At 40.8% G+C, this 9,829-nt stretch overlaps 1 pseudogene; it reads right to left on the bottom strand.

Annotated features, from left to right (window-relative positions):
• On the bottom strand, window positions 341-8,444 carry LOC110431150 (annotated as a pseudogene).

Here is a 9,829-nt window from a genome sequence, read left to right as displayed (position 1 = left end):
CTCTCTTCTTAAATACACTACCATGTCATAAAACGTCTATGTAACAACCTATTTAATGTAAATAAAATCACTTGAAACTTCCACTAAGGCTGACCTTAGACATAGAATATATCTAAATAGATAGCAAATGCTATATATTTAAGAAGGCAAAATGTCTTATAATTTGGAAAAGATAAAGTACACTAAATACAGACGGTAGAGTGTCTACGCGTTTACTGTGTCAGAAATGAACAAAAATGAAACATGGAAATTATTATAACTATTTTTAATAGTTCTATGTACTTATAACCATTAACTCAAAAAAAACATCTATTCCCTTCATTGACCGCAGAGGCTTCATTCAATGGTTTATTGGATACTGATGGAAGCACTTGGCCCATGCATGGCCCATCAGCAAACTGAGGCCGCTGGATACACTCCCATACAGCAATGTTGCACTTGTAACCTGAACCAAACGCAATCGAGTCAACACTCATCGTGCTTGCACATCCTACCTTTAGCCTCAACATATGCTAGGGCCTTGTTTAGTTCCGAAAAGTGAAAAGTTTTCGATACTGTAGCACTTTCGTTTGTTTGTGTCCAATCATGAACTAACTAGGATCAAAAGATTCGTCTCGTGATTTACAGCTATACTGTATAATTAGTTTTTGTTTTCGTCTATATTTAATATTTCATGCATGTATCATAAGATTCGATGTGACGGAAAATCTTGAAAACTTTTTGATTTTGAAGGTGAACTAAACAAGGCCTAGCTTGTACCACACAAAGAGCTGCTGGATATGTTCCCAAACCGATGCAGTGTCATCCGTAATGCCTCGACATGCGTTTAGGAGAGACGGGGAGGTTATTTTGGACTGCATCGATCACTGCTGGTCCACCAGGATGGATGCAGAAAAGTGTTCTACGGCCGTGCAGAAGTTTGGGACATACAGTTTTATCCTGTCATTGAGAACCTTCCGTGCCATGCAGAGAAAGCAGAAACAGTAGCTTCTCCGTGGCTGGGAGGATAAGGGTGGGAATGGAGCTGATACCTGTCTTCAACGCCACGCCAGAAACAGGAATGATGTCCTTGGATAGGTTGACTCCCAACTGTGAGCATTTCCGCTGGAGGTATAGTAATCATTCGAGTGAGGTGGCTGAGCCGGTATCGAGCCTGCTTGTTGTTCCTGGAATTTGATAGCAATACAGAAGCCCCACCCATGCGCAATAGGACACTGGGCAAATGCTTCTTCCCCTTGTACATCAGGTCTGAGATCGTCTCCGTGGACACTACCAATGCATATCTGCCATGTGGTGTGCTCAACAAAAGGTTCTAGGCAAGTCCCACCGATATGAGTCCGGCACTGCACCCCATCCCGGAGAGGTGCACCCAGATATCAACTACGACGAAGCTTGTATCTGTTTATGATCATGTCAATGAACGATGGTGTTGGGGCGAACACGCTGCAGTTGACTATCAGTATATCAATTGCACTTGGTTTGATTGATGATGACTTGCTGAAAAGGTCATCAATCGTGGCGAAAACGACCAACTCAGCCTCATTACGAGCTTCCCTCAAACTGTAGATTGGAGGCATATAGGAGAAGGCATGGAGGAGGCAGGCAGGGTCTCATCGCCGAGTCCCGAGTGCTCGGCCACACGTGTGATGAAGTGTTTGTTGCGGTCTTCAAGGAACGGCATGGAGTGCATGTGCTCGTTGAAGGTACGTGGAACGGGGAATACGGTAGAGGAAATTTGGCTTGAAACAAGCATAATCAACAAGATACACATCTTGGGAGTGGTTCATCAGGAGATAATAGCGAAGTGCGGCTGCTGATACGAAGGCGGATAGGAACCAGTGGGTGGGTTGCAGGGCATGGAGATCGACATGCGCAATATGCTGATGGAAACCCAGATGTAGAGCTCGAACGAAGATTCCGATAATGATCAGTGAAACGGCAACGACTAGGAGGGTATTGTTCACAACTACTAGTTGGGCCTTAGTTGGGCCTTGTTTAGTTTCCAAAAAAATTTGCAAAATTTTTCAGATTTTCCGTCACACCGAATCTTTAGACGTATGTATGAAGTATTAAATATAGACTAAAATAAAAATTAATTACACAGTTTGGTAGGAATTGACGAGACGAATCTTTTGAGCCTAGTTAGTCCATGATTGGACAATATTTGTTAAATACAAACGAAATTGGTACTATTCATATTTTGTAAAATATTTTGTAAGTAAACAAGGCCATGTCTGAGGTTAGGCGAGAAGATCATGTTTCCCCTCTTGAAGCACGTATTATTCTTTCTTATTTCTCACGCTGGCTTTTTCTATGCAACTGAGCACTATGAAGAACTAAGGGGTGAGGGTCTAGAGTTTTTAAAGGTGCAGATGCTCCATTGAAACCTTTCAGTTTTCCCTTTTTAGAATTGTACATTAACTGAAGCGCCATCAAGAAACTGGATCATATTTTAAACATGGATTCAGTTAGATAGCATACCACAACTAGAAATGACATTCACATTTGTGGTCGTCTTAATTAATAATTTCAAGCTTTGGTTTGCATAAATACTGTTCATTTGTCGAGTTCAGGTATTGAAAGACATAGTAGATTTAATTGTTTTGAAGCTTAGTTGCATAGAACTATACGGTTGATGTATTTTGTAAAATAATATTAAGGCCTTGTTTAGTTGTGAAAAGTTTTTGGATTTTGACACTGTAGCACTTTCGTTTGTTTGTGACAAATATTGTCCAATCATGGACTAATTAGGGTCAAAAGATTTGTCTCGCGATTTACAGACAAACGGTTCAATTAGTTTTTGTTTTCATCTATATTTAGTGTTTTATGCATATGTCACAAGATTCGATGTGACAGGAAATCTTGAAAACTTTTTAGTTTTTGGGGTGAACTAAACAAGGTCTAAACAAAAGCTTTATTTTGGAGATAATGTTAATGTAGAAGATATCACTAGTTATGACTGCAAGTAAGTTTCTAGGTATTAGCACATAAATGTGATGATCATTTTGAAAACGTGACTCCCAATGCAACTTCGAGATAGTTAGGAACTTTGTAATAGTCTTAGGTAGGGATGAAAACGGTACGGATATTTTCCGACTATATTCAATACCGAATTTGTTTAGAGGAGTTCATATCTGTTCGTATCCGAGTTTGAATGTTCAGTATCAAATACCGTATTTGTATGCGAATACTTAAATTGTATATTTATGATGTCGACATCCAATCATATCTTATTCAACATTGTTGACATTATTCGTATTCGAATCTGAATCCGACCAAAAATATGAAAACAAATATGATATCAGTGATATCCATCCGTATCTGATCCGTTTTCATCCCTAGTCCTAGGACTTGGGCAGCTGGTGGGCCTAGTGCCCAGAACGTCAACAAATTCGGCTATAAAGGGAGTATAGTTCTCAGTAGACTGGAATTAAAGATGAAACTTGGACAATAGATGCTCCTTATTTCTTGCACGTTTTCTCTCTTTTTTTCAACACGAGAAACCTCGTTCCCTTTATATATGATATAGCGGAAAACGGAAATACAACATTTAGCAATACAGATAGACAGAGGTAAGCCTACGATAACAGAAAACCTGATGAAAGGGCCAAAGACTATCTCCAACAACAACACCTAAAATACAAGACCCATTTAATATTTGGTAGTGTTACAAGTAAAAAGTTCAATACCCATTCAACATCTTCTTCAACAATAAGACCCAAAAGAAAATCCTTTGTGCAAATGGATTTCTAGGAGAGAGGATATTCATATTTGAGTTCTGTCTCTCAAGCAACCCAAAATGGGTCTCCCATATAGGTATTCTGTTAGAGGCTGAGTTTAGGTCTCCTGCTACATATTTTGGGTTTAGGTACCCATATAGGTATTCTGTTGGAGACAGTCTAAGAACACCAACATTCAGATAGTTTCAAGCGCAGGCACTGGTAAAAATGAGCATGTAGCCTGCAACCCAGTGGCATGGCTCGAAGCACGAAATTTTGGTCTGGCCCAAGCACGGCATGGTTCGATGCACCCTGCTGTGCCTAGGTCACACCCTAGGCACACGGGCTGGCACAACATTGCACGGCTTGGGTTTTGGCCACTGGCCTATACAAGTACATAAAAGATTTTTAGGGACACTTCTCTTTTCTATCAAAGACGGTTAAACTACCACACTGCCTCTAACAGCATGAGAAAGGACCTAAAACATAATTACCATTTAGATATAGGGGTTACACTAACATAATTTCACAAGTTTTGGTGAATGCCTATTTCTATAGGGGGTTATTAGAAAATAACCAAAGGAGGCCCACATGTCATATTTACATAGAGAGAAAGGGCCACGTATGTAAAAAAATAATCTAGAAGACTCGGGAAGCAATCCCTTGGGAGGTGGGACCCACCTATCACTGTGACAGGGGCAGGCACCCCACCCCCTTGGGCGGCCGTCCCACCAAGGTGGCCAATCAGGAGCCACCTCGTAGATCATGCCTTCACTACCTTTGAGGATCAATAATAATCGTTCATCAAGGTCGGTTTGATCCAAGGGTTGTGGTACTTCCTAGAGGACTATATAAGCAAGGTCCCTGCCCCAGGAGAAACCCTAATTCATTTATCATTCAGTCCAAGATTCAAAGAAAGTATCAGAGCCACCATCTCAATTAGATCTCTATAGTCTAGTAGCATATCTACATAGGATTAGAACTAGAAGGAGGCAAGCATTGCTTGGTTTCCAGATTTGTCAAGAGAATTCTTGGTAATTCTTTCCTACTTTTATATTTGTTATTATATTATTCATCTAGTTCATCATTTGTATGAATATGACTTTAGTCTATTCTATCATATTGGATATGACTTCTCTCTATTTATTATGTTCTCAATTATATTGTTCTTAGTCTACTTTGATTATATGTCTGACATAGTTAGATTAGAATTATATTCAAGTGTAAGATCATATAGCGCTTAATCATTAAATTCATGGGTGAGTGGTAAATATTGTGTAGGTGTGGTGCCTATACTGTATTTTTCTGCGATTGCACCCTATATTCTGGACCGTGTGGTAGACCGCGGGAATGACAGTCCTATTGAGTCATTCATAGTCTGCCTTCTGAGTATAGGGCAGGCAGAATACAACTATTACATGGAAGTGAATGCTATGTACTTTATCTTCCTTTGTAATATCACTATGCGTAGATACAACATATTTTTGCTTTTTTTGCCATGTGTAATTGCATAGTCATTGTATGCTTTGACCTTATAGTTAGAATAACTTAGGATTTATCCTTGTAGTTCGTCCTAATCCATGCTAGTGTTATAAGCTTAGAGTAATCAATTGAGATGTTCATCATTTATTATGTGGCTATCTGCTTATCTCTTATTATTTACCTTTCATATTTTATTTATCTTGTGACACTTGCCTGTATGAGAAGATAGATAAATATATGGTTATACTCTCTATTACCACATGCAATGATGCTCATTGCTCATTATCCTTAGCATTCTCTTCCTAGTGGTAAAAATATAAATAGATACCTGGATTACTCTCAGTTAAGATGCTACATCGGCATTATCTGTGTGCTTGTGGATTTCATATTCATTCTAGAGGAGCATTTGCGTTTATTAATACCAGCACCTCTGGCACCATGCTAGGGATGACAACCTAGCTTAGGTGGCATTAGAGGTGTCAACACTGACACCATCATAGACTACAGTTTCCACTTTGATCTTAGATGTGTTTGCTCACCTAGTAGCTCCAGTGTCAGCTCCAGAGGTGGTGATAGGGACCGGTACCAGAGAGACAATCCCGTCCTTAGTTGCTTTGATGGATCCACTTTAGACTCATGTCACACAACCGCAAGCACTCGTGGCTCCTACATAATCTAATACTTCTTCTAAGCTATAGGGTCAGGCTATAGCTTTAGCTTCTAGTTCTTAGACAGTCAACCCAGTCACAAAGACTGTAGAACAGACCTAAACAACTTCTTTGCTAGTTACAGAGTCAGAGTGTTAGACAGCTACTATAGGTCAGCCCTAGCTGAGTCCAAACACCAGTCTTGATGATGTAGATCACTTTGTTGTCTCTCACCGTCCTTTAGTGTCTGGCTTGTTTGCTTCCCCACCTCCTTTAGACCCTTAGATTTTGGTGCTTGACGCTAAGGGGGGAGATGAGAGTATGACTCAGGGGAAGTGAGTGAGAGGGATTTGGTTCTTTTGTGTAACATATTTCATGCATCATGTTTACTTCCTTGCATATGCATTTGTGAGATACTATGTGTGCTTGTGAGATACTCTAGTGGCATGTTATGACTTCTGTTTATCCTAGTTCAAGTCATTTGGTTGGTTTAAGCACTCATATGCTTGCTATAGCATTTTACTCTGATTACATATGAGCTATGTCCTATACCAACTCTTTGTTGCAGATCTTATGAGTACATTATTTTGGCTTGGGACACATGAACACTTCTAACCCCTTTTGTTCTTATTGTCAAATGCTAATGTGGACCAAGCATGTTGAAAAACTCAAACCTTTTTTCACATACTCTAGAGATGTTGTCATCAATCACCAAAAAGGGAGAGACTGGAAGCATCTAGGCCCCTAGAATGGGTTTCCATGATTGATGACAATGGTTTATTACTGTGACTAATGTGTGTTTTGAAGAGACATTAGAATGTTAGGTCATGGTAATGATAATATTGGGCGATATGGTTTTCACTATCGATGGAAATCGTTTTGGTTTTCAAAGGATGGGGTTGACAAGGTTAAGGATGGTTAGTTCCGAGCATCGAAGGTGTTGAGTGATGTTTGGATTAGTCGTTAGGAGTTTATTTTTCCTTTGGCCATATTATTAAGGGGCTACAAATAGGTAGCTTGACCTAGGTGAGTCTAATGGTTTAGGTGTGGTACACACTTGTCAAACTTAGCACTTGGTAACTACAAGTTCACAAAGAAGTCAAATTGTATGTGAACTGAGAGGTTTCTGTTATGTCAGACGCTGAAGAAGTAAGCACCACACGCTGGCGTCAGCGTTAGACTAGTTCAATGCGTGCGCAGCTGAGGAGAAGTGTGCGTCGGACGCGCATGCACTACCACATCGAACGCGTCGGTACTCAGGCTTTAGCAGGGGGACTTTGTTGCAATGCATCGGACACCACTAGGGTTTGGTGTCAAACACTGAGCCTAGCGTCATACGCTATGCAAAGAGTTCCCAAAGTTCTACAAGGGTGAAAGGTCCTAATATGGCTAGAGGGGGGGGTGAATAACCTATTAAAAAATTCTACAAACTCACTAGAGCAAGAGGTTAGTAAAAAACAAAGCGAAGCTTTTTGCTCTAGCTCTAAAGGGGTGTTTGCAAGCCACCTATCCAACAATTCTAGTTGCTACAATCACTATGCACTGTAAGTGCATTAAGCCACTTAATGTGTTTTGGATGATTGAATGGCAACCATGATTAAAGGAACTAATGATCTTGCTAAGTGTGAAACAGGGAAAAGCTATCTCACAGGATTTGATTCAAGTCTACAAAAGCCAAAATTATGTATTGTTGTATGAAGCAATCTAGTTCAAGCACAAAACAACAATGCAAAGGAATTATTGAAAGAGGCTTATTTATTGTGAAGATAGCTATCACTCATATGAAAGCAAAAATGAAAAGTATAAAGTTGATTGGATGATTCAAAGCACAATATGACTTGAAGACTTGAGATGGTGAAGATAGCAAGGAAAGGCTTCGAGGTACTAAGCAAGGGTGAAGGGCAAGCGACGGCTTGACGACCGAAAAACCTAGCTCGGGTGAAGAAGGATTTACTTGCATTTAGTTGAGGTACTAATCAAGCTCTAAGGGTCATGTTGTTGTGGAGGATCAAATCTACTATTGAAGTAGTTAATGGAAATGACTTGGTACATTTGGAGTCAAATCTATCTATTGAATGGAACCAAGTCATGTGCTCAAGATGGCTATGCTCAAGATGAAAACAAGTTTGACATGATGACATCCTCAGCTTATCAAGAATTGAAAGAAAGGCTTTGGTTTGATGGAAGCTTCTCAAGTGGTTTAAATTTGATTTATCTTTTGCCCTTGAGTTGATAGGAAAGCCGTACTATTAAGAGGGATGCATCATGAACATGGATTAATACTCTCTAGTGCTCAAGTCAACCCATGTGAGGTCTTAGAGAGACTAACCTGAGAGTTGAACTCAATGTGCACAGGCCGTGCATACCGGACGTGTCCGGTATGATACCGGACGCGTCCGGTATGAGTACTGTTGCGCATACTAACTTTTTGAGTTGCGGTGACCAGGGAGTTGTTCTGGAGCGCGTCAGCACTTCCGGTGCACGTCAGTAGTGCTGTCTTGTCGGAAGTTCCGACGTACGTCGGGAGTTCCGACGTAGGCTTCTCCGTGGTTGGGAGTAGCAAGCTAACAGGGGTAAGTTTGTTGGCCTCGTTCATATCGGACGTGTCCGATATGATACCGGACGCGTCCGGTATGGCCAACGGCTAGTTTTGAAAACTGTCTTTAAATACCCCTCAGCCCTCCTCTTTGAGGGCTGCTGATTCTACTGGCTTGGAGACACTTTGTTGAGCTTTGCTAACTCTTCACAACCCTCTCTTTGTGAGTGTTTGGTCTAGATTGACAAATCCAACTTGTGGGTTGAAAGTTCTTCGGATTTCAGAGCAAGCCACCTCTTGAGCACTTGAGCATATTGTCTATCTCGTGATTTGCATTTGTTACTCTTGGACTCTTCGGTCCTAGACGGTTAGGCGTCGCCGGAGAGCACCCAAGTGTTTGTGGTTGCCTCGGATTGTTTGTGCAGAGGATTTCACCTCCGCAAGGGAAGAAATCAACTAGTGGAAGGAGGCGTTGGAGTTGGAAGAGACTCCGGCTAGAGTTACCTTTGCGGTATCCTCTAGGGAGGACCTTTGAGCTAGAGTGACCTTAGTGGTATCGTCTAGGTCATCGAGTGCCTTACCCGTAGCCCCCTCAACGGAGATTAGGTCTCTACGGAGACCGAACTTCGGTAAAACAAATTTTGTGTCTCCCTTTGCATTACATTTAAAATTTGTGTCTTATTCTTTGTGTGAGCTTCTCTGCAGGGTTCAAGTTTCATATATACTGTGATTGAGGTTTTTGCAGGGAAAGGAAGAAGTTTCACAGCACAAGGATTGAATATCCTCTGCTCGTGAATTCCGGACGCGTCCGAGATTAAGCCGGACGTGTCCGAGTTGTGCTAGCACAGCAGAATATTTTTAATTTGTATTATCTGTGTTGGATACCTTCTTGCAGGGTATTGTATATCTTTACTTCATCATACAAGCTGTGTGTAGGTTTAGGAGAAGCTGGAGAACAGAAACAGCTAAGTGCTGTGTGCTCGTGTATCTCGGACGTGTCCGAGTTGATACCGGACGCGTCCGGTATTTGCGAGTTGTCAAGAATATTTCTTTATGCGATCTAATCTCTGTGGTGCAGGTGTTAGACTTATTTAATATTGTTTACAACTGTTTCTATGATTATCTTTGTGTGGAGTTTTTCATTTGCTTGGAAAACTCCAGTTCTAATCGTTTCCGCATTTTTAAGTTGTAAATTTTCAGAAACGCCTATTCACCCCCCCTCTAGGCGCATCCTTGGTCCTTTCATGCACACAAGAACTAAGTCTCTACAAGTTACACTAGTGAACTATGCTACACAAGGCAAATTAAGCAACCAAACTAATTACACTAGTTTGTGGTAAGTAAAGATAGGATAAGATATTTATACCGCCGTGTAGGGGATAAACCAATCACCAATATAAACAATCAAGCAACGGGTGAATGCCAATCAAACACAATTGAGACAC

This window comes from Sorghum bicolor, chromosome 10, assembly GCF_000003195.3.
Source record: "Sorghum bicolor cultivar BTx623 chromosome 10, Sorghum_bicolor_NCBIv3, whole genome shotgun sequence".
In the NCBI taxonomy this organism is placed as follows: Eukaryota; Viridiplantae; Streptophyta; class Magnoliopsida; order Poales; family Poaceae; genus Sorghum; species Sorghum bicolor.
This window is presented reverse-complemented; position numbering and strand designations above follow the sequence as displayed.